Below are 26896 nucleotides of genomic sequence, written 5' to 3' on the forward strand. Positions count from 1 at the left end.
TATGGTATAATTATACCAAAATTGTTATCCAATAACGAGATCTCTCTTTTCCTATTTCGGCCGCGGCACTGTCTCTGGTGGGAAGGTAATTAAGATGATGATAGCTCCCGGAACCAGAGGGGCTCTTGTGATAGTCAGGTCTGTCTTTGAAAGCAACCCCAGTGGTTACTTTCGTGGTCTCCGAGGCAAGTAGTAGTGATGAACATGAAGATGAACATGAAATTCTCTTGGAATAATAAGCCTTTTATGTACATGTTTGAACCATGTATGTTTGCTCCGTCAACTGTATTTCTTATTTTCCATGCTCACCAACCATCCAACCATGTGGAATGTTTTGTATCAACTCTTTGCTCAACAGATGTTTGGGGTTTGAAGGATTTGTTGCGGATCTTGGGCACACCAGGGGACACTCACAAGCAAAAACACAAGACTTTTAACGTGGTTCGGCAAACCGGCCTACGTCCACGGGAGCGATGTTGTTATATATCAACAAATGGAGGAGATTACACACTCTCAACTCACTGTCTCTCTATATAACACACTCTCTCACACTCTCTGATACACAAACAGAATATAGCTCTCACTAGCTCTCTCTGTTTTGTGCCTCTCTCTCAGCAGTGTGTTTCTCTCTTGCTTGTGTGTTTGCCGCGTGTTCAACTCACCATCACCATTCCATTTTATACACCAAAACAGAAGTTGGAGGAGGCCTCATGGGTGTGTTGGCAAGCCTCATGGCTGCCAACTCAAGCCTCATGACTTGCCAACTCATGCCAACCTCTTTTGCCTTCCTTTTACCATGTGGGTTGGCCACCCTTCCATGTGGCTGCCAACTCAATTTGGGTTGATCTCCTACAAATCACCCCCTCAACCCATATGAGGTGATCCATAATAGCACCCCCTGCCTGGAGTGCCCGGCACACCCTCATTGGGGTGCCATGCAAAGCTTACTTTGCAACTCTTTGAGATGGCATCTCTCCCTTCCATCCAGTCTTGGAGAGATCCAATATGTCTCTAATTCAGGAGCAAAAGAAACTTTCTTCCCTGGGACATGCTTTGCTGTCTTGGTCTCTTTGCTCTGAGCTGTCTTTAAAATTGGCCGCAATGGCTCCGTCTTGTGCACCTCCGAACTGCCTCCATGCGTTCTTGTACACTTTGGTTGCCATGTCTGCTGGGCCCTATGTCTCTTCTGTGCATGTCTTGTACGTCTTGCCCGGTAAGTGACAGTAGCTCCGTCTGTCACAACCTTCTCCACAAGCCTGTACAGATTCCCCTCCAGTCGTCCATGTAGCATCACCGTATCTCCATGGATGACTTTGAGATTTCCTTTGCTAGATGTGAAGCTATAACCCTTCATGTCTAGCATACTTAAGGAAATTAGATTCTTCTTCAGTCTTGGCACGTGTCGGACTCCATCCAACGTGAAAATTTTTCCATCTTCCATTCTCAGCCGTACTGTTCCCATGCCAACAATCTTACTCACAGTGTTGTTAGCCACTCGAACAATACCTCCATCCTTGGCTTGGTAGGTAGAAAAAAGTTTCTTATCCATGTATATATGATATGTGCTTCCGGAATCTAAGATCCAGTCAGGTTTCGTCATACTCGACGAAACTGTAAATGCATACTCATCCTTAGCATTTACTGGAGCAGCGACATTTGATGAGCTCGCCTGTTCCTTGTGTGCCTTGTCCTCCTTGAGCTTTGCACAGTCTTTTATGAGGTGATCCTCCTGATCACAGTAATAACACTTTCTCCTGAAGCCTGACCTTGATTGCGAACGTCCTCTTGATTTGGATCTACCCCGTCTATCATTGGACCTACCTCTGCCTTGCTCATTTTCTGAGGCAACCATGGCATTTTCTTCTGGGTGTTTGCTACTGCTACCTTCCTGTTTCTTCATCGACTCATGAGAAATGAGCGTAGCAATCACCTCATCCAGTCCAAGAGCATCCTTTCCGTACAATAGAGTTGTCCTGAGATGCTCATATGATGCAGGTAGAGAGACCAGCAAGATCATAGCCCTATCTTCCTCCTGGGTCTTGTCTCCAATGGTGTCTAATTCCATTGTGATCCTATTGAACTCGTCCAGATGTTCTGTGAGGTTCGCACCTTCTGGCATTCTAAGTGTATATAGCTGCCTCTTCAGAGATAACCGGTTTGTCAAAGACTTTGACTTGTACCTCATCTCTAACTTTGCCCATAGCTCCGCCGGATCTACTTCACTGATGACTTCCCGGAGTGTGTTGTTCCCGAGATACAACTGAATTGTACTGTTTGCCAATTCCCTCAACTCCTCCCACTTGTCATCCTTCATGTCTTCCGGTTTGTTGGACTTTTTGAGAAGAGCTTTCACCAGACCTTCTCGTATTAAAATGTTTTTCACCCTTTGCTGCCACAGGGTAAAGTCATTACTGCCATTAAAAGGCTCAATCATGAAACTTGCGCCTTTTCCTGCCATTGTAAATTTCTTCCCTTTTTAAAGAAATTCCGATTTAAGAATCTGACCGTACGGATGGGTCCGGAATATTCCAAATAGTTGGAACGCACTATTGGATCGCCAAAAAATGGACTCCGAATGGCCTAGATCTAGCCAAAAGAGTTTGAATGCCTCCGATTCAAAAACTAACCGTACGGATGTGTCCGGACTACTCCAAATAGTTGGAACTCACTATTGGATCGCCAAAAACGGACTCCGAATGGCCTAGATCTAGCGAAAACAGTTTCAACGGTTCAGATCTGCTGAATCTGGTGCGCCTGAGAAGCACCAGATAATTCCTCCGGATCGGCTGGTCAACGGCGCAGGGGCGCGGTCAACGGCGGCTCAGCGGCGCGGCTCGGCCTGGTCAGCGGCGCGGTCAACGGCTCGACGGCTCGGCTCAGCTTAGGATGACGTCCGCCTGACGTCAGCTTCACGCGCGCCCCCACTCGTCTTCTTCCTTCGTCGGCGCGTGGGGCGCGTGGGTGCGAGTGGCCTTCTCTCGCGATATTCAGGTGGCGCGTGGCGGCGCGTTAGACCTCCGATTGGCCTGTGGTTTGAAGTTTTGGACTCCTCTCCTCCTGACCTTCCTCCTGGTATGCTCAAAAGTGGATTTCGACCACTTCGAAATCTGGACACTTTCGAAAAAAACTCGATTTTTCTCCACCCGGGCTCTGATACCAATTGTTGCGGATCTTGGGCACACCAGGGGACACTCACAAGCAAAAACACAAGACTTTTAACGTGGTTCGGCAAACCGGCCTACGTCCACGGGAGCGATGTTGTTATATATCAACAAATGGAGGAGATTACACACTCTCAACTCACTGTCTCTCTATATAACACACTCTCTCACACTCTCTGACACACAAACAGAATATAGCTCTCACTAGCTCTCTCTGTTTTGTGCCTCTCTCTCAGCAGTGTGTTTCTCTCTTGCTTGTGTGTTTGCCGCGTGTTCAACTCACCATCACCATTCCATTTTATACACCAAAACAGAAGGTGGAGGAGGCCTCATGGGTGTGTTGGCAAGCCTCATGGCTGCCAACTCAAGCCTCATGACTTGCCAACTCATGCCAACCTCTTTTGCCTTCCTTTTACCATGTGGGTTGGCCACCCTTCCATGTGGCTGCCAACTCAATTTGGGTTGATCTCCTACAGGATTCAGATATTTTTGCAATATGTAATCAGAAAGAACTGTGTGTATGTGTGACTTTATTTTCAATATACTTTGCTATAGGTTTGGATTTCTTTTTTTTTTTTTTTTTTCCCCTTGTCAAATCACCTAATCCAAACATTGATTCAAAAATGAAGATTCACCCACATGAAAGATTTTCACATAATTTACTTTAGGGATTGATTTTGCATTACAACGGAAGACACAAAATTCAAAACAAAAGATTCTTGGCCAAAATGCCAAAACCATGCATATTCTTGTCTTTAGACCAACAGGAACGAACCATAGCTTCAAAAAGAAGAGTACAACAAAAGAAACCCAATCCCTGTCAAAACGCGTAAGACCAAGTTGTTCATCTTTCACTCTTTAAGACGATTGTTGCGGAAATAACCAGCTGGGTTTCTCTCAAAATCATCCCTGTAGATGTAAGAGTCCCCTCCTGCTCCTGGTGCTTTCATCAGTTTCTTGCTACCTTTTTGTTCTGAGCCAGATGATGATGATGATGATGATGATGATGATGCCAGCATAGCTAGGCCCAACCCCGCAAAAGCCATCCCTGCAACAGCACCCGCTGTCTTCATCGCCTCTTCCCTCTCTCTTCTTTTTATTGACGAGTACAACTTACAACATAACTTTAGTAAAACAAAGCAAAGCAACAACCCACAAAGCCGGACCAAGAAGCCCATTATGCCCAGTAGTAGGTGTTCACTCTGTCTCTTTCTTTCAATTGCTCTACTATTTGTAATCGATTGGGAGAATGTAAAGAGTGGTTGGTTTCTAAAAATATTGAGAGGAATCAGAGAAATTAGTGGCAGAGGTAGAAAATTATATATATACTGCTCATATGTGACAGAGCCAGAAAATTAAATTAGAGGAAGTACTTATTAATTACAATATCAAAAAAATTTACAAAAATATTTCGCGTAAGTTTTTACTATTGATTTTGAAAAACATCAACAAAAAAAAAATATTATTTGTAACGAGTGTATCATGGACAATAAAAAAAAATGAATATAAGTCTTAAAATAAATTATGTAATGAATTTTTTTTTGTACAAAATTTGATTAAAAATTTAATATAATGGTAATACTACGTCATCATTGATATATGATATCACCAACTAAGAGTACTTAAACACATAGAGAGTGAACCTCATATGTCAAATGTAACTAACAATCCAATAAATTTCATATATCTTTATAGTGAAATTACTTATACTTCCATATCAATAATAATGACATCACCGCTACATTCAAAAACTTTCATAGATAATATAGTTTATAATAGTCTCTTCATTTTCAATTAAAACAACTATTATTATTCCCATAATTTTTAAAATATCACTAATAATATTTTTATAATTTTTTTATTTAAATTTTTTTTTTATGTTTACAAATTTTTTTTAAAAAAAATATTAAAATCCAGGGGCACGTGACCTCCCTGCCACTTATGTATGTTATATAGAGTCTATAATATATATATATATATATATATATATATATATATATAATTAAAAGAGAAAAGAGGTTGTTGTTCAAGTCCATGAAATTTATTACAGGTCTTGTTTTGATTATTTGAATTGTTTATTTTGTCGAGTTTTTTATGTATATTATACATAAAAAAATTAAATCGATTCGATAATCATAACATATTTAATTTATCGCATTTATCTCTAAAAAAATAGATGACAAGTATATTTTTTAAAATAGACACATTAATTTTTTTAATAACAAATGCGATAAATTAAATAAATTATGATTATTGAATTGACCTAATTTTTTGTGTGCATAATATATACGAAGAACCCAACAAAATGAATGGTTTAAATCATCGAAACGGGACTCGTGGTAAATCTCATGAGCCCGGACAACAGCCTCCAGTCCAGATTTGAACTGAAGGGAAGCCTTTCCCTAATTAAAAAATGAACAAACATAGATCTAGTGGTTGTTTGGCATGTGCTAAAATAACACATACTATTTTAACACATTATCCTATTTAGGTCATAATCATCTTATTTAAGTCACATCATTTTTCTACCATATCACTTTAAACCCAACCCATATATTTCATTTTTTTTATAAAAAATAAAAAATAATATATACTAATCTAACATTTCCCAAACAACTCCCTAGACATTATAAAAGACTAGTGCAGTTTTGGATCAGTAATTCTACGTGCTTATAAATTTTACTTTGAATCCATAAACTTTAATATGTGGTTCAAATTTATTCTATATATAAATCCAACACTATACTCATCTAATCTTGATAACACATTTCCATTCTTGGCAAAATTCTTTATACGTTCACTGATTTTAAATTGGAAGACTTACGGACATATCTTAATAGTTTAACTTAGGCCTCATTTAGAAAGGGGTTTTTTTAGTAATTTTTTGATTTTTAACTAAAATATGATGTAAAAAAATTATGGGTAAATTACATTGACACCCCTTGAGGTTTGGTCCAATTACTACTCACCTCCTGACGTTTTGGAAATTACATTCTCACCCTTGTGGTTGATAGTCTCATTTCACAAACTCCCCTGCTTATATAAAAGGTAACAATTCCTAATAGAAAAATAGAAGAAATTACATTTAAAAAAAAAAGTAAAGGAAATGAGAAAAAAAAAAAGAGAAAGTATAGCAAAGCAAAAAAAGAGAGAGTCCATGAGTTCAATGTTTTCATTTCATATAAATAATTACAATGATAGGGGGTTAGTGTAATTTCCCAAACGTTATGGGGTGATATGTATTAAACCCAAACCTCAGGGGTTGTAAGTGTAATTTACCCAAAAATTATTATGTTTATAATGATTTTTTAATTTTTTAATTTTTTTACAAAAATATGTGCAAAAAAAAAAAGAGAAAATGAAATCTTTAACTTTTTAGTATAAGTTGTTGGCTTTTTGATTTTTTTAGTGATTTTTTGATTTTTAGGTTAAAAAGTGATGTTGCCAAACAAGACCTTAATAAATCATGTAGAAAAATAAGCAATGTTTTCATCAAGCGCTGATAAAAAAAATTACAGCCTTGTTTGGTTTGCTTTTCAAAATCTATTTTCAAATTCGTTAATAAAAAAGTCACTAATAATTAATTTTAAAAAATTATCATAAAAAATTTACTAATAAAAATTAAATCTTAATGTTGCCTATTTAATTGCCAGAGTCTTGTTTTTTTTTTTTAGAACGAAAACAGCATAGATATTTCATTAAGATTCAAAAGAGTCTTACAGAATGTGCAAGAAAGTGAGCAGGTTGGACCACTGCTCTATCTACTTTCTCTAAGACAACATAAACAAATTGCTTAGTGCATAACAAAATGTCATGTAGGATAGAATGGAGCTGGCAGTCTTCATCTTGATCAAAGTGGTGCATGAGCTGTACCAAAACCAGGCAATCTGTTTGCAAAAGGAGGCTCTTGATCCCTTGCTGTGATGCCCACCGTAAGGCCTGAAGAACCGCAGCAGCTTTCGTTTGTTGAGGAGATAAAATGTGTGGCCCCAAAATGGCTTCCTGCTTAACCACATTGTCCACGTTGTCTAGACATACCCAAAGCCAAACCCGTCCTGGCCATGACCGAGGTCCAAGACCCGTCGACGACAATCCGTTGTTACAGATAGTCTGCAAGGGATGTGGCAGCATTCTGCAAGATAACCTGGTTAGCAACCGAATGGTGGACAATACTATCCGAATAGGAAATGTCATGAGCAACATAAGTAGAAGGTGACAGTAAGGTGGAAAGCACTTCACGAGCTGTTTGCAAGATATGTTCAGTGGGCAATATTGCACCACGAAATTCCGCTGAGTTACGTTGTAACCAGATGGCCCATAATAAAGCAATGGAATGAAATAAAATCTCAACATCAGTAATCTGCTCCACCCAACGCTTGAACTAGGAGAAGAATGATAAGGGTGTTCCACTACCAAAATCTACGCCCAAAATAGACCCACGCCAAACCCTTTGAGAGAGACGACAATCAAAAAAGAGATGTTCAATAGTTTCGTCATTCGCTGAGCATCGCGAACAGAGGACAACATCTATGGTGAGACCTCGCTTCTTGAGTTCATGTTTAACGGGGAGAATATTGTGTAGACATTTCCACAAAACAAAGTCCATTTGGGAGGAATTTTAAAATGCCAAGGTCGCTTCCAGACGGTCCAGTCCGGATCAGGCCTACAAAAATCTGGGAACTGACGAATTAAGGCCTGCTTATAGCCTGATTTCACCGAGTATTGACCACTTTTAGTTGGACCCCAAACAATTTTATCCTCAAGATCCTCGTGGGGGATGTGAATAGAGAAAATATGAGGAATAACATGGGCTGGGAAAAACAAAGTTAATAAATCCAACCTCCAAGATCGAGACGAGGAGTGAATGAAATGCTCTACCCTCATTGCAGGACAAAGATCACTCAAGCCGCGTCCTTTACAAGGATTTGAAACAATTGGAATCCATTGAGCTTCAAACGGATTGATATTCCAACCATTGCCCACAACCCACTAAAGACCAGAAAGCAATAACGAGCATCCCCATAAAATACTTCGCCAACCCCAAGATGATAATGATGAGTGTTTAGCCTCCAGGAATGAATTTCCTTGACAATATTTACCTAGCAAAACTCTCGAGAGCAGTAAGTTGGGTGAGGACAGAATCCGCCATGCTTGTTTTGCTAGTAAGGCTTGATTGAAGCAGGTAAGGTCCCTAAAGCCTGGCCCACCCCAACCTTTGGGAAGACATAGAGCTGTCCATTTTTTCCATGCTAACCCTGAACCCTTGGATGAAGCCCAAAGAAATTGACGAATTAGAGCTGTAATTTTATGTTGGAAGTTGTCAGGCATACGAAAAACAGACAGGAGATACACTGGGATGGATTGCAGAACATGTTTCACCAATAACTCTACAAGTAGGAAATGAACGGTTCAGATCAACTTGATTTTTTACAAGTATGATTTACTCAATAAATCTTAAAAAGTGAACAATTCAGATCATCAAAATTGGATCCAAAAGTGAACCCAATAACTCTACAAGTAGGAAATGAAGGAGAAAATTCAAGGAGCGGATGTTGATTCCTTTCAAATGAATCAAGATCCCCTACTTGAATTCTCTCCTTTACTTCCTACTTGCAAGGCTATTGGGCTCATTTTGGGTCCTAATTTCAATAATCCGAACCGTTCATTTTTTAAGATTTATTAAATATATCATACTTGTAAAAAATAAAGTTGATCGGATACTAGAAAGTATGTGATTGGAAAACTGTTTATTCAATTTTTTTAAAAAATAGTTTTTAGTTTGATGATCCGAACATGAAGTTTTTGATATCTGATCAACTTGATTTTTTACAGATATGATATACTCAATAAATCCTAAAATGTGAACGGTTCAGATCATCAAAATTGGATCCAAAAGTGAACCCAATAACTCTACAAGTAGAAAATGAAGGAGAAAACTCAAGGAGCGGATCTTGATTCCTTTCAAATGAATCAAGATCCTCTACTTGAATTCTCTCCTTTACTTCCTACTTGCAAGTCTATTGGGCTCATTTTGGGGCCTAATTTCAATGATCCGAACCGTTTATTTTTTAAGATTTATTGAGTATATCATACCTGTAAAAAATCAAGTTGATCGGATATTAAAAAGTATGTGATCGGAAAACTGTTTATTAAATTTTTTTAAAAAATAGTTTTTAGTTTGATGATCCGAACATGTAGTTTTTGATATCCGATCAATTTGATTTTTTACAAATATGATATACTCAATAAATCTTAAAATGTAAACGATTCAGATCATCAAAGTTTGATCTAAAAGTGAATCCAATAACTCTACAAGTAGAAAATGAAAGTGAAAACTCAAAGGGCGGATCTTGATTCCTTTCAAATAGCGCACACACCCCAACTTTCCACCGATACCACTAATTGATGAGAGTGACCCCTAGGCCCATTTCTATGTAATTAGAGAAAAAAATATTGAGAATTTGTAATGTCAATTTAATTTTGGTGTGAATTTGAATCTCACTCAAATTAAATTTGATTTATATATATATATAGATAAATGCTTTAGACCATTAATTAGTGGTGGCTCTAATGATGTGGCAGTGAGTCCACCCACTGCCACAGTGTGTTTATGCCTTGTCATTTTTTTTTTTTTTATTTTTTTATTTTTTCAATTGCCACCTCACTAGTGGTGGGATTAGTAATGGCAAATTAGTGGTCTATAGCATTGCTCATATATACATATATTAGTTTACACATGCTCGTGCAAGGCACGAGTTATTATTACAGTATGTTTAAGTTGTGTATTTTGATAACTTTTTAAAAATTAAAATATTATTTTATAAAATTGAATAGAATAAATCATTAGATATATGATAGAATTATGTGATATGATATGTTCTGATTTGTTATACACCCAATAATATCTACTCTAATTCTATTATCATATTATTTTAGGTGAATTCATGAGTCTTTAACATTTTCCGAATTTATAAAAAAAATTATGGTGTGTAGCTTTGTTCAATAGATATATGAAACAAATATTAAGATAATTCTCTCATCTAAAAAAAACTACTAAGATAAGTCACTAAACTAATAAAGAAGCAGAAGAACATACATATATATGTTGGAAATGGTTAATTTTTCCTAAGTTAGGTCTATTTTTTAGGTGGGCCCCGAGTGTCGATTTACTCGGGTCAAAGTGGTAACGCGTTCTATGCCGCGTTGTGATTCACGTGGTATATTTGGTTGATCAAAACCATTACCGAGTGAATGGGAAATTGAAGCCAAAGAGTGCTCCATGGAAATGGAGTTTTGGTGGAAATTCCTTAAGGTTGTAAATTGGCTTGTCCCACATTGATTTGGTGGGAAGTTTTGAAAGGGTTTATAAGGCTTAAGGTGAGATACTTGGGGTGTGCCCCAAGGGGTACCCAAGTGTTTTAGAGGGAGAGGTTATGGGCAAAATGGGCTAGACCCATTGGACCCAAAAATCATCACACACGCACGCGTGCCGCCGTCCGTCCGGTCGGGCGGGCTGGGTGCGGGTGCGTGGTGTGTAGTTGGGTTGGGCTTCTAATCTTTTTGGGCCAAAAACGTTTGAATTTAATTTTATTTTTTATTAAAATAAAATCCATAATTCAAATTAAATTGTTTTGGAATTAGTGTACATCCAAACAGAGCCCTTCCCGGTTTCAAACAGAAATAAACTGTTTTGGAATTAATGCACACCCAAACAGGGCCCTTCCCGTAATTGCTATCTGTTTGAATTCAAAACCCAACAGGTATGATACCTGTTCAATTCAAAACCAAGAGCCACCTTCACATCTATAAATAGGACCACCCTCATTTGGATTTTGTAACTCTAATTTTCGTCATTCATAATTCTGCAAACTTCCTCTTCATTTTGCTGCATTATTTTCTTGTCAGAGAGAGTATAAACACTTAGTGTGTTCGTAAGGCAAACAATTTGTAGTGCTGCTATTGTTTGTAGTAGATCGTTTTATCCTGGGAGATAGACGTCCACATTCTGAAAGCACCGTGGAGAGGACGAATCTGTCTTAAGGACACAGTGTCAAACACTGGACTTGATCAGAAAATAATTCGAAGAAATTAAATCAAGTAAGTTATTTAATTAATTTTTGTGTTACTGTTATTTATTTAAATCAGATTTTAATTTTGTTTTTGTAACAAAATAAAATCTGTTTTTATTTATTTATTTATTATTTCGAGTTTGATTTTTGTAATCAAACCAATTCTCTCTTTTTCTCTGTTTCTTTTATTCTTGTTGTTGTTTTGTACACAACAGAATTTAATCTATTTAAATACAGTGAAGATTGTCCAACAATCTTAAGACAGACTCTTTTTTGGGTATCTTCATTGTATTTAATTTTCTGTGTTTTCAAATTAATATTCTGGTTGGAAAAACAAATAGTGATTTATGCTATTTGACAGATAGTAGTAATATACTGTCTCTTTTCTTTGACAACTACTAGTAGTACGATACTGGTGTCATTAACAATTCAGAATATTATTTGGTATTACAGAAAATTCTTGTGATATTTTATTTTTCTAGTTTTAGTAACAAGGAAAATAAAATTATTTTGTTGTTATAATTATTTTCTGGTTTTAGTAACTAGAAAATTATTTTGTGTTTTAATTTATTTTCTAATTTTGGTAACTAGAAAATTATTTTGTGTTTGTTCTGATTTTTGTAATCAGATAGTTTTGTGGTATTTTATTTTCTAGTTTTAGTAACAAGAAAAATAAAATGATTTTGTGTTATAATTTATTTTCTGGTTTAAGTAACTAGAAAATTAATTTGTGGTTTGGTTTTCTGATTTTTGTAATCAGATATTATTTCGGTATTTTATTTTACTAGTTTTAGTAACAAGGAAAATAAAATTATTTTGTTTTGTAATTTATTTTCTGGTTTTAGTAACTAGAAAATTAATTTTGTTAATCATCATGTAACTTTGTGACTCGGTCTCAATCTGTTAATTTTGTAAGTAACTTATGATTTCACTTATTTTTGAACCCTTTGTGAAAAGGTGTTAATTATTTTGACTTTATCATAGTTCATCGTGAGTTTACATGGTAGAATTTGTTTCTAGAGTAAAATATTAGTTTTACAAACTAATTTTATTTTTATTACAATATGGATTCATAGTCTTGAATTGTTTCTGCACTTGAGTCGGAAAATATATATATATATTCACAAGAGCATTTTAATGCATATTTAATTTGTTTATTTATGTACAAATCAAACTTATTAAATGAAGGTATGTTTTGTCATTTTGAAGTTTAAAGTTTAAATGCGTTGGATTTTATTTATGAGTTGAGAATCCTTTTATTTTATGATGCAAGTAATGGGATCGTGCATGATTAATTTATTTTGTTAAATCATTATTTTTTAGTTTGTGCGTTTGATATGCATGTATGATATCAACTCAAGTTATTTCTTAACATTAATTTCAAGTGATTTGGAATGATAAATTGTTATGTCGACTTTGGACATAAGCAGGTTAATTTGAATATTTCTAATCAATTTGAATGGGTGTTTAAACACCAGAGAAATTTAAACATGAAGATGTATGTAATTATATCGGTCCGTTTAATTGGGAAGTAATTTAAGAAATCTTTTATGTTGATTATTGAATCATGTGACATGAGATGTCATTAATAATTATTTTACTTGCGTAGTAGAATTTGTTAAACCATGAACCATTTTATTAATATGGGGGTGTATCTCTTGCATTAGTTGAGATAATTTAATTTTCTTATATCACAAATATTTTATGACAGTGACATTTATTTGTTATTGAATTGCAAGAATGTATACAATCAAATGGGTTTTTGAATTGTTTGATTCTTAGGCAAAATTTTTTATGATTTTGTCAAAACATTAATTCTGACTTGAGTAGTCATAATTATTTTGGTTTTTTCTTGAATTTGTTTTGAAATTCATTGATTTATATTAGAAGTGATAGGGGTGGTGAATATGATGCACCATTAAATGAATTTTGTGCACAACATGGCATTATTCATCAAACTACAGCCCCTTATTCTCCACAGCAAAATGGAATTGCTGAAAGGAAGAATAGAACCCTAAAAGAAATGATGAATGCCATGTTACTAAGTTCAGGCTTACCACAGAACTTGTGGGGGGAAGCAATATTGTCTGCTAATTATGTTCTTAATAGAATACCCCACAAGAAAACCAAAAGCATTCCTTATGAATTGTGGAAAGGTCGACCACCTTCCTACAAATACTTAAAAGTGTGGGGGTGTTTGGCAAAAGTTGAAGTACCTGTTCCTAAAAAGACTAAGATAGGACCAAAAACAGTAGATTGTGTGTTTATTGGTTATGCTCAGAATAGTAGTGCATATCGGTTTCTGACTTATAAATCAGATATACCTGATATAAATGTGAACACTATTATAGAATCAAGGAATGCTGTGTTTTTTGAACATGTCTTTCCTTACAAGAAAGGACAGGAATTAAGTTCACAGAAAAGAACTTATGATTGTACACAAAGTCAAGAGACTAATGACAATCAAACACAAGAGACTAGTAATAGTCTCGACCAACAGGATTTAACTAATGATGAACCAAGACGAAGTAAAAGAGCGAGAACATCAAAATCCTTTGGTCCAGATTTTCTGACATACTTGTTAGAAAATGAACCTCAAAGCTTTAAGGCAGCAATGACAGGTTCTGAAGCACCTTTGTGGAAAGAGGTTGTTAATAATGAAATTGAATCCATTATGCAAAATCATACTTGGGAATTGGTGGATCTTCCATCAGGTTCTAAACCTCTTGGATATAAATGGATATTCAAGAGAAAAATGAAAGCAGATGGTTCAATTGACAAGTATAAAGCAAGACTTGTTGTTAAAGGTTACAGACAAAAGGAAGGTCTGGACTATTTTGACACATATTCCCCTGTGACAAGAATAACATCCATTCGCATGCTTATTGCTATAGCAGCGTTGTTTAATTTAGAAATACATCAAATGGATGTTAAGACAGCTTTCTTAAACGGTGATCTAAATGAAGAGATCTATATGGAACAACCCGAAGGGTTTGTAGTATCAGGGCAAGAAAAGAAAGTTTGTCGACTTGTAAAATCCCTTTATGGATTAAAACAAGCACCTAAGCAATGGCATGAAAAATTTGATCATGCAATGCTTACTAATGGGTTTAAGATAAACGAATGTGACAAATGCGTCTATGTTAAAAACACTGACCAAGGATATGTCATAGTTTGTCTTTATGTGGATGACATGCTTATCATTGGAAGCAGTCAAAACATGATCAAATCAACTAAGCAGATGCTTAACAAAAGATTTGATATGAAAGATATGGGGGTCGCAGATGTTATATTAGGAATGAAAATTACTAAAACATCTGACGGATATGCAATATCTCAATCTCATTATATTGAGAAAATACTTGATAAATTTATCAAGGATGATTTGAATTTAGCTAGAACACCTGTAGACATCAGTCTTTATTTATCGAAAAATAAAGGTGATGCAGTGTTTCAGTTAAAATACTCTCAAATCATTGGAAGCCTAATGTACCTAATGAATTGTACTCGTCCTGATATAGCTTATGCTATAAGTAAATTGAGTAGGTACACTAGTAACCCTGGAGAAGACCATTGGAAAGCGATCATTCGAGTTCTTAGATATCTAAGATTTACTCGTGATCATGGTTTGAACTTTACTCGATATCCAGCAGTACTTGAAGGTTATTGTGATGCCAATTGGATATCGGATACTAAAGATTCAAAATCCACTAGTGGATATGTCTTTACTCTAGGAGGCGCTGCTGTTTCTTGGAAGTCCACAAAACAAACTTGCATCGCACGATCCACAATGGAATCCGAGTTCATTGCTTTAGACAAAGCAGGTGAAGAAGCAGAATGGCTTCGTCACTTCTTAGAAGACATTCCAATGTGGCCAAAACCTGTGCCAGCTATTTGCATTCATTGTGATAGTCAATCTGCAATAGGCAGGGCACAGAATCACATGTATAACGGTAAGTCACGACATATACGTCGTCGACATAATACCTGAGAGGGTAATTTTTGGGAAAAATTGGGCCGAGCCGCGAGTTGGGCATTGAGGCCCAAAACGCGAAGGACTAAGTAAGAAGGCCGCAATAGATACTCCGGCCCAGAAGGGCAAAGTTACTCCGGCCTTGGGAAGACAAAGTTACTTCGGCCCAAGGAGGAGAAATTACTCCGGCTCAAGAAGAGATATTTACTTCGACCCAAGGAAGAGTAAAACTACTCCGGTCTTTAGGCAACTTACGGTTAGGCCGGTCTCAGAGTTAGTCCGGTCACAGTATGTTCTGAGAAGGCCGGTTTCGGAGTTAGTCTGGTCGTGACTTACAATGGTTAGGTCGGTCAGAACTTGTTACTTGGAAGTTTGATCTAAGTACGTCAAGGTTGAACAAGGGCAGCCGAAGTAATGAGTTAGAAGAGAAGACCGAGCTAAGGATAGTTCGGCCTTCTCTGTGGCTCAGCATAGCCAATGTTATTTCGGTCATATCGTAAGCAGTGGGGGAGGGTGTAAAAGGATAAGCATTATCCTTTGGAGTATGAATCCTAGAAGGACTCTGCATGGAGAAATACAAGTCCTACCAGGATTGTGCCACGGGAAACTTATAAAAGCCTACAAGCATCACCTTGGAGGAGGTAATTGAACACAATCTTTCTGAGAACTTAGAGCTTTGTCTATTTGTCAAGTTTTCTGACTTAGGCATCGGAGAGGTTTCCGGCACACACCCGCCGGCTAGCTCACGTTTGTGTTTTTAGGTGACAAAGCGACGTCGTACGGAGGAGCGTGGACTTGGTCAACAAGATTATACGAGGAGAATTATTTCCTCCCCGTACAATTGGCGTCGTCTATGGGAAGAACAGACAAGAACAAAAACCTCTTGACTAAGCCTCTCCTTTTCTCATTCAATGGCACACATCGAAGACTTGCCACAGTCCGCCGTCGACGGACTAACTCCAGAAGGGGGCGCAAGGCGTGAAGGATTACCTACTGTCCCTCCCATGACGGACTTGGAGCCCCAACAACATAATTCCAGGAGGAGTGGCAGGGGAAGGCGAAATAGCAGTCCTCGTCACTCTCAAAGTCCCGACAGGCAAAGGAGGAGGGTTGCTCCCCAAGCCCTGGAAGATCGCGTGAAGGAACAAGATGAACTAATTCGAAAGATGGCGGCGGACATGGAGGCTTTAAAACGCCAGATGAAGACTAAAGATGTGGCGACAGGAGAGAGGCGCAAGCATAAGACGCCCCCTCGCCACTCAGAGAATCGTAGTAAGAATACTACGCCCTCCCAAGGAGAGAGCAGAAGCCTCAGGACAGGCGACACTCACTCCATATCTTCAAGAACTCGTCACTCCAGGTCTGAGAGGACGAGATCCGAAAGATCATACACTGGAGGAAGCACGTATTGGCCTTCACATTCACACCAAACCAGATCCAGACAAACAGAGCTACCCAGGTCATCCGACTTGCGAACCGTGCTAGAAGAAAAAATACGATGCAAGGAGGACGCCAGGGCAAGGGATCCACACCGAGTTTCGGCCTTACAACGGTTGGCTCCTCGGACGCATGGAAGCGTCGAGGTTGGAATGCCAATACCGCGACCGGCCTACGAACCAACGGACAAGGCGTTGGCAAGACTACAGACTTCGCCGTTTGTCCCAGCAATCGAAAACGCGCCCCTACCATCAGGCTTCCTTCAGCCGAAATTCAATACATATGAAGGGAAGACGGACCCGTATTCACACTTGAGCCACTTTCGCCAAGTCATGGCTGTGTACAGGCGAAACGAGGCCTTAATGTGCATACTCTTCCCGTCAAGTCTTGGCGACCTAGGCTTGACCTGGTTCGAGAAGCTCCCAGAAGGCAGCATAGCCTCCTGGGCTCAACTGGCGGAAGCGTTCGTAACGAGGTTTCGAACAAATACTAAAACACCGGTGGAGATAGACCAGTTACTCTCCATCGACATGGGTGAAAAAGAAACCCTCAGATCTTACAACAGTCGCTACTGGGAGACATTCAACCAGATTGGAGACTGCCCCACCAATCTAGCCATTGCGCAATATAAAAGAGGCCTACCAGTAGGGAACCGACTAAGGGATTCAATTACCATGACGCCACCCCTCACCATGGAGGCCCTGATGGAGAGAGTGCATCAGCACATCAGGGTAGAAGAGGATGGCGCACGTGTAAAAGCAAAAACTAGTGCAACCATAGTACCGGAAAAGAAGACCTCAGCAAAGGTCAATACAGTAGATCGGCAGAATAAAAACGGGCGTGGCAGACGAGATAACGGAGAAGACCCAGACAAAAGATGGTTGAGAATCCGCACTGCCATAACAACGGTGTTCAAAAAACCAATATATCGGATTCTGAGCGAAATAAAAGACGAGCCATTTGTGAAGTGGCCAGCCAAGCTAGGGGAAGCTCAGAAGAATTACGACGACAGATCACGGTGCACCTTCCACAAAGAAAAGGGCACCGAACTGAGAATTGCACACCACTGAGACAGCACTTGGAAGAATTGGTGGCAGCAGGCCACTTGGACAAATACATTGAAGGAGGAGCGCAACCGGCCCCCCAAGATCATAATGACCATCCCAATAGAATGCCAATCGATGCACCACCTCAAGGCATTATCAATGTAATTCATGGAGTTTTTGAACCTGAGCGCGTATGCGAGCTCAGAGGTTCAATCAAGAAGGCTGAGCACTTTAGGGAAGTATTAAGTGCCCAACCTGCCATCAAGAAGGGGAGGACAGAGGCAACGAACGTCATGTCCTTTTCGGATAAGGACTTGGAACGAATTTACTGCCCCCATAATGATGCCCTGGTTGTCACTCTCCGAGTCAAGGATTTTGACGTCAAGCGGATTCTGATTGACCAGGGTAGTTCATGTGAGATCATGTATTACGACACATTCAAGCAACTGAAACTGCAAGACAAAGACTTGGCACCTGCAGTTTCTCCCCTGATTGGATTCAACTCCATGCCAGAGTGGCCTGTCGGCAAAATAATCCTTCCAGTCAGAGCAGGAAGTGTAACAAAACAAGTGGAGTTCTGGGTATTGAAGGTCCCCTCCACCTACAACATCATCCTGGGCCGAACATGGCTGCATGCCATGCGTTCGGTAGCGTCATCATACCATCAGGTAATGCGGTTCCCCAATGACGCCGGTATAATTGAAGAAGTCTATGGCGATCAGATCATGTCAAAACAATGCTTCGCCACAGCGAATGGAAGCCGAGCTGCCAAAGGATACGTTCATTCGGTGGAAGAGCCAGAAAGTAATGAACTATTCACGGACGTCGGCAAAGAGGCTGATCAGAAAGCGGTGGAAGACTTGGTGGAGGTAAAAATAGATGAGAAGAACCCGGATAAGTTCTTCTTGCTTGGCTCATCGTTGTCCAGCGCTGAGAGATTAGAGGTCTTGGAATTCTTGACCTCTAATATCGAAGTGTTTGCCTGGACACCTTACGACATGCCAGGCATTGATCCAAACTTCATCAGTCACCAACTCAATGTCCACCCATCCGCCAGACCAGTCATTCAACGCACACGCAGATCGGCACTCCACCACGCCGAAATAGTGGCAGAAGAGGTAGGCAACCTGCTGGAGGCAGGAGCAATAAGGGAAGTGCACTACCCAAGATGGATCTCCAACACGGTTGTAGTGCCAAAAAAGAATGGTAAATGGCGTGTCTGCGTCGACTACAAAACAGTCAACAAGGCGTGCCCAAAAGATAGCTTCCCTCTACCAAGGATAGATCAACTGGTGGACCTAACGGCAGGGCATAACCGACTTAGCTTTCTGGATGCATACAGAGGCTACCACCAGATCGCCATGCACGAACCAGACCAGGAGGTCACATCCTTCACAACACCAAGGGGGTTATATTGCTACAAGGTCATGCCCTTTGGCCTAAAGAACGCAGGGGCGACATTCCAAAGGATGGTCACCAAGATGTTCGAACCATTGTTAGGCAGAACAATGGAGGCTTACATCGACGACATGGTGGTCAAAAGCAAGGATGAGAATGACCATCTTAAAGACCTAGGCGAGATGTTCCAGATCCTGAAGAAACACAAGCTACGCCTCAATGCGTCCAAATGCGCATTCGGAGTTGGATCTGGTAAATTCTTGGGCTTCCTGGTGACCAACCGAGGTATAGAAGCCGACCCCTCTCAGATCAAAGCAATCCAGGAGTTGGAGAGACCAAACTCAGTCAAAGAAGTGCAGCATCTCACTGGAATGGCGGCCGCACTCAACCGATTCATAAGCAGATCGTCGGACAGACTACGACCGTTCTTCCAAGCTTTAAAGGCCAAGTTTGAGTGGGATGAAGAATGCGACCGAGCTCTGGAAAGCTTGAAGGAGTACATGTCTTCCCCACCACTACTTGTTACTCCAGTTCCTGGTGAAGAACTCTTTTTGTACCTGGCAGTTTCTCAGCACGCAGTTAGCGCAGTGTTGGTTCGTGCAGAAGGAATACAACACCTACCCATCTTTTATGTAAGCAAGACATTGTTGGGAGCCGAAACAAGGTACTTGCCCTTAGAGAAGCTAGCATTAGCGTTAATGATGGCATCCAGAAAGTTGGCGCATTACTTTCACGCCCACACCATAGTCGTCCTCACAGCCTTTCCACTAAAAGCTCTGTTTGAAAGGGCGAACTTCAGTGGGCGAATTTTGAAATGGGCAGTAGAGTTGGGACAATTCGACATCAAGTTCCAACCCAAGACCGCAATAAAAGCCCAATCCTTGGCAGACTTCGTCGCAGAATTTACTCCTGGAAGTCATCATATTTGCCCCGTCGACCTGACTGACACAACCGAGCTAGGGACGAAAGTTGACGCCGGAATAGCGCAACCCCTAGTAGAAGGTAGTCAATCAAGCACCAAGGCAAACCACACTAAGGACAACAAGGAAGAACCAAACAAAGGCTCACCAGCAGTTCAAACAGAGGACGAAGAATAGACAGCCAACATGGACCTCGAAGAAAACACTATTCTTGACCTCACAACATCGTCTGATCCTTCCACTTGCTGGAAATTATTCGTTGGAGAGATGTGGAAGCTCTTTGTGGATGGAGCATCCAACCGACATGGTGCAGGGCTTGGCATAGTCCTCATCTCTCCAGACGGCCTGGTTATAGAGCAAGCAATCAACCTTGGCTTCCCAGCATCCAACAATGAAGCAGAGTATGAGGCGCTTCTCGCAGGACTCAAGTCGGCACACTTCATGAAAGCAACCGAACTAATGGTGTACAGTGACTCTCTGCTGGTGGTAAACCAAATTTCTGGCGAATACGAAGCAAAGGATGACAGAATGGCCAAGTACCAAGAGTTAGTCAGAACAGAGATCAAAAAGTTTGATGTGGTAAGGATAGAACAAATTGGCAGGGAGGAAAACAGCCGAGCGGACGAGCTAGCAAGCCTTGCCTTGATGGCAGATACATCAATCCCTCATCCATTACTCGTCGACTTCTTACCAAAACCAAGCATAGAAGACCCCGAAGCAGAAGAAGTGTATTGTGCAGAATTAGGCCCTTCTTGGATGAATCCCATCATCCTGTTCCTAAAAGACGGCATCCTACCAGAAGAGAAAAAAGAAGCCAACAGAATAAGGGCAAAGTCGCAGCGGTTTTGGCTATCTCCATCTTTGGCATTATATAAGAAGTCGTTCTCTGGGCCTTACCTCAAGTGCGTTCATGCCAGCAAAGTAGAAGCATTCCTGTTCGAAATACATGAAGGGGTATGTGGAAGTCATCAAGGGGGAAGGTCGCTCGCTTACAGGGCTATTTCACAAGGATATTGGTGGCCATATATGCAAGCAGACTCAGAGAAATATGTGAAGAAGTGTGAAAAATGCTAGAAATTCGCGCACCAAATACATCAACCAGCAAGAGAACTCCTACCCTTAACTAGCCCATGGCCTTTCGCAATGTGGGGCTTGGACATAGTGGGACCTCTTCCAACAGCGCCCGGCGGCAGAAAATTCTTTCTCGTAGCAACAGACTACTTCACAAAGTGGGTGGAAGCAGAAGCATTGGCGTCAATCAAAGAAAAAGATGTGAAGAAGTTTGTTTGGCAAAATATTATCACTCAGTTTGGCATACCAAAAGCACTGATCTCAGACAATGGAACTCAGTTCGAAGGCAGAATCTTCAGAAGCTTTTGTGAAGAATACAAGATAGAGTTCTACAATTCCACACCGGCTTATCCTCAAGCAAATGGGCAGGCTGAAGCATCAAATAAAGTCGTCTTGGATGGACTAAAGAAAAGGCTAGAGAAAGCAAAAGGCAAGTGGGCGGATGAACTTCCTCACGTCTTATGGGCTTACCGCACCACACCTCGGCGATCAACTGGAGAAACACCATTTTCCTTAGCCTATGGCATGGAAGCAGTGATCCCACTAGAGTTGGCCTCCCCACAATTCGAAGCGAAAATTTTGATCCAGACTTAAATGGAGAAGCCATAGCCTTAGAACTCAACCTTGCAGAAGAAAGAAGAGAAAGAGCGTTGGTCCACATCGCCTCATACCAACGAGAGTTAATTAGAAAATACAGCAAAAAGGTTCATCCAAGACAATTCAAAATTGGCGATTGGGTACTGCGCAAAGTAATGGGAAACACCTTGGTCCCAGGAGACGGCAAGTTAGGCCCAAATTGGGAAGGTCCTTATAAGGTGGTTGGGTTAGCCGGCAAAGGGGCATACCACCTAGAAGACAAGGATGGCAAGGCAATCCCTAGGCCATGGAATACGGCCAATCTCAAGATATTTTACTTTTAGCTTTTCTTTTTCAAACATTATGTAATTTTCTCTTCCTTCAATAAAATGAGATTCTTTTTAGCACAGATTACTCTTTGTAAAAGTTAGATTTCAAGACTTAAGTATATTGCAAGCATTCCATTCTAAGTTAACCGGAAAAACTAACTTAGAGGTTGGCTGGATTAAACCAACACCCTTCCTAAGCCCAGGATAAGGATCCAGGCTGCAGGACATTTGGTCGGAATAACCAAAAACTAGAAGTTAGCTGGAAAAACTAACTTCAATAGTTGGCTGGAATAAACCAACACTTGTTGCTCTTCAGCCGAAGTAACTGCAAGGCTGAAGAGTGGTTGGCTGGAATAAACCAACACTTTGTACTCCTTAGCCGAAGTAAGTGCATAACTAAGGAGTGGTTGGCTGGAATAAACCAACTCTTGTTACTCTTCAGCCGAAGTAAGTGTAAGGCTGAAGAGTGGTTGGCTGGAATAAACCGACACTTGTTACTCTTCAGCCGAAGTAAGTGTAAGGCTGAAGAGTGGTTGGCTGGAATAAACCAACACTTGTTACTCTTCAGCCGAAGTAAGTGTAAGGCTGAAGAGTTGTTGGCTGGAATAAACCAACACTTGTTACTCTTCAGCCGAAGTAAGTGTTAGGCTGAAGAGTGGTTGGCTGGAATAAACCAACTTTAGTTACTCTTCAGCCGAAGTAAGTGCATGGCTGAAGAGTGGTTGGCTGGAACAAACCAACTCTAGTTACTCTTCAGCCGAAGTAAGTGTATGGCTGAAGAGTGGTTGGCTGGAATAAACCAACTCTAGTTACCCTTCAGCCAAAGTAAGTGCAAGGCTGAAGAGTGGTTGGCTGGAATAAACCAACTCTAGTTACTCTTCAGCCGAAGTAAGTGCAAGACTGAAGAGTGGTTGGCTGGAATAAACCAACTCTAGTTACTCTTCAGCCGAAGCAAGTGCATGGCTAAAGAGTGGTTGGCTGGATTAAACCAACACTTAGTACTCCTCAGCCGAAGTAATTATGTCGGCTAAGGAGTGGTTGGCTGATAAGTATAGTCTAACCAACCAAAACCGAAATAACAGTTGGAGTAATAGAAGACATTACAAAATACAGGCATACACACAACAACCGAAATGAGAGTTGCGTAAAATTTTCATTCAAAGAAAAAGTCATTACAAACAAGTGTAGTTCGGTTACAAAGAAAAAGAATACAAAGTCAAGCGAAAAGATCTTCAATCTCGGCATCAAAGGCAGCATCAGTGACAGCTGGAAGACCGGTCTCTGGTGGCAGGACTCCTTCAGTCACAATAGTGGTATCGACCGGAGCCACAGTTTCATTTGGCTGTTCAATAGTCAGATCTTCCACTCTGGACTCCGGCCGATCTATCTGATCCACGTTTTCAACCGGAGTATCCTCAGAAGCAGAATCTTCGTCAGTATCTGAACCTTCAAGGAATTGCTGCTGCATGGCATCCGCATACCCCGCAAGGGACTTCGGTATAAAGTACTCTGGAGGGTTGAAGACCTCGGTCTGTTGATCATGACCGAGCTTCTCCACAGCCACCCTCCAGCCGCACTTGAAGAAAAACTCCTTGGCGGCATCGCATTGCTTGACGTAGGCCTCCTCTGCCTCCTTGAAACCTCGCTTGAACCCCTCCTTTTCGGCCGCCCCCATGCTCTTTTTCAGTTCGTTTATTTCGGCGTCTTTTCTCTTCTCAAGCTTCAGCAGCTCACGCAGATATTTGTCTTTCATTACAATGGCCGCTTTTTGCTTCTCCGCTTCAGCCGAGTCAACCAGATCGGCAAGTCGGCCGTTCTCCGCTTGAAGCTCGGTCATTCTCCTCTCGGCCTCCAATAGTTCGGCCGCCTTTGCTTCGGCTTCGGCCATCGCTTGCCTTGTGGTTTTGCGGAGTTCTTGGACTTTCCTGTAAGTGACATTGTTCTTTTGCAAAGCCTGGAAAAACAGAAATTTCATCTCAGCCGAAGTAATAGTTCGAAAAATTTAGACAGAAAAAACAGACGAGAGCTACTTACCAAGATCGTGGACTTGGAAGCAGACCGAATTGATTTCATTTCGGTGTTCAGCTGCTTCAAGTGGTGCTCCATGTCCTTGGGGAGGCACACACTTTTGGCCAGGTTAAAGGCCAGTTGGTGGTCTTTTTCAGCCACGACCGAGTCAGTGGCTTTGATGTTTCGGTCGTTGAAGATCAGTGGCGGAGCCCACTTCGGAGAACGAGCTCGGTCAGTTTGCTCTGGTTGGGGGGCAGGATGAGGACTTTGGGGGACGGATTCGACCTCATCAACAAGTTGCTGTTCGGCTGACATAGATCGGGCGCGTTTGGAAGGGCGAGATGAAGAAGGCCGTTGAGAAGGAAAGGCCACGACGGCGGGCTGCACCTCAGTAGTTGGTGTTACTTCGGCCCTGGTTGTTGCGGTCAGGAGGGCCCTAACTCTGCTTTTCTTTGCCATTTCTTCTTCAGCTGTTAGTGGGACAAGTCTTATCTCGGGCAAAGTTGGGTCCGGTTCCGGTGCTTCCTCAAGAAGAAAATCGGTTACCTTGGCTTTTCGGCGACCGCTATACCGGTAGGTCGGCTCAAAATTCAGAAGCTTGGCCCAACCTCTTTCTTTAACCCGAAATGCGGCTCGCAAAACTCCGAGGTTGGGATAGCTATACAAGGAATGGAGATGGGCGAAATCTGCAAAAAAGAGAAGTGTTAGTTCGGCTAATAGACTAAACAACTGAGATAACACACAAAGCAGAAGACCGAAGTAAAATTACCAGGCTCTCTCATTTTCCAATTTATAGGTCGGCCAGGAATTTGAGCTTGAAAATCCTCAAAGTTCCCAGAGACCCAAAAGAAATCATCATCGTTAAGATCTTTGTCCGGTGTGTGCTTAATTATCTTCTCTCGGCGGCGGCGAATCCTAAGGTAATAGACCCACCCAGCATTCTTCGAGCCGATGGAATACTGATGGAATATTTCGGCTAGGCCAAGATTTAGTCCGGTTTGGTGGTTCAGTGCGGCTATTCCCATTATAATACGATATGTATTGGTGGACAGTTGGGTGGGGCACAACCTAGTCTGTCTAAGAAATTCACAGATTAGCGGTTGGACAGGAAACCGTAGTCCGGTTTCTATTATGGATTGAAGGGTAAAAGGGACGAAGCCTTCATTGTCCCAGGGAGTAGCATCTTTCTTGGCCAACACCAGTTGGACATCATCAGGAATCTGGTAATCTTGCCTAAATTCGGCCATGCCACCAGGGGTTTCGACTAAATATCTATACTTACCCATTTGTTGTATAATTTATGAATAAATTATTTCGGTACAAAAACTAGGCTCAGTAGCTCGGTTGAGCACACGCAGGAGTGCCTGGGCAACCTAAGTCTGCAAAGTAGAAAACAAAGGGGTTAAGCACAGATCGTTGGACCGCGCTACAAATTATAAGCAAGATATACAAATCCTACTTCGGCTTAGTGGGCTGGTTCTACCTCGGTTCATCAGAAGGTTTGTTAGCTCGGTGTTGAGCAGATTAGACCGATTTATCGTCTAGGGGCAGCTTTCCGAGTTCGGTCTAAAAAACTAAGAAAGCTGGTTTAGCCCCAAGGCCTAAATCGGTTGTAGTATGAATAGAGTTACTTCGGTTAAGCCTCTAGGGGCGGCTTTCCGAGTTCGGTTTAAGAACGAAGAAAACCGGCTTGGCCCCGAAAGCTTAGCTCGGTTATAGACCGAAGTACCTAGTTCGGTATGTGTAAGCTTGTTCGGTGATCTTATCTCGGCTAGAGTGGTTCAGAAGAAACTACTGATATTCTTACAAGTTCTAGTTCGGTTATTTTCTGAATCTATCTACATACATAACACAAACAGTATCCTAGTTCGGTTGGGATGTGATTCTGGATCAAAATCGAGTTTTCTCTAGGGTATATGACATATACTCATGGGTTACACTGGTTTCTTCACAAAAGTACGAAAGCAAAGCAGACAAATGAAGAAAAATGTTTGCAAAAAACATACAAAACAAAGCTATGCAGATACGAAAGCAAAACAGAACAAGAAGGAAAGAGAATTTGCTTACCAGGTTAAAGAAGGGACTAAAGTTGAAAATCTGTTGCAGTAGAAAGAAGAACTCGAGCAGCAAAAAAGCAGAGAGAGAGGATGAAGGAATAGTAAAAGTGAAGATACCCTAGCCTCAGGGATCACTTTTGTTAGAGAGCCCAAAATTTGGGCGGGAACTGTTTCAAGATCACAAAGCACGAAGACGGCGTGACAGCCGTCCTTAGCCAATCAGAGCCTGCCACGTGTCACTGGAATGGGAAGCGTTACAGACACTATGATTGAAGAGACGTTTTTGACCGGACAAACCAGGGCCCGGAGTAAAATTAGTTCGGCTGAAAAATTCGAGGGTTTTTAGCTCGGCTGGAATAGCTTAAAACGACGGCAGCTCGGCTGATGAACTGGTAATCCCAATCATGCTAAGCAGATGGAATTAAGGGGCAATTGAGAGGGTAATTTTTGGGAAAAATTGGGCCGAGCCGCGAGTTGGGCATTGAGGCCCAAAACGCGAAGGACTAAGTAAGAAGGCCGCAATAGATACTCCGGCCCAGAAGGGCAAAGTTACTCCGGCCTTGGGAAGACAAAGTTACTTCGGCCCAAGGAGGAGAAATTACTCCGGCTCAAGAAGAGATATTTACTTCGGCCCAAGGAAGAGTAAAACTACTCCGGTCTTTAGGCAACTTACGGTTAGGCCGGTCTCAGAGTTAGTCCGGTCACAGTATGTTCTGAGAAGGCCGGTTTCGGAGTTAGTCTGGTCGTGACTTACAATGGTTAGGTCGGTCAGAACTTGTTACTTGGAAGTTTGATCTAAGTACGTCAAGGTTGAACAAGGGCAGCCGAAGTAATGAGTTAGAAGAGAAG

At 40.9% G+C, this 26896-nt stretch overlaps 1 long non-coding RNA gene across 1 annotated transcript in view; it reads right to left on the reverse strand.

Annotated features, from left to right (window-relative positions):
* Positions 1 to 3791: 3791 nt before the first annotated feature.
* The window catches only part of LOC145791371 (uncharacterized), a 30550-nt gene continuing 7445 nt past the window's right edge, over positions 3792 to 26896 (reverse strand). The window contains exon 2 of the long non-coding RNA XR_014331133.1: positions 3792 to 4209. This is a non-coding gene — a long non-coding RNA (uncharacterized LOC145791371). The remainder of the gene's footprint in view (positions 4210 to 26896) is intronic.

Source organism: Camellia sinensis, chromosome 1 (assembly GCF_055761805.1).
Source record: "Camellia sinensis isolate YWXY chromosome 1, ASM5576180v1, whole genome shotgun sequence".
In the NCBI taxonomy this organism is placed as follows: domain Eukaryota; kingdom Viridiplantae; phylum Streptophyta; class Magnoliopsida; order Ericales; family Theaceae; genus Camellia; species Camellia sinensis.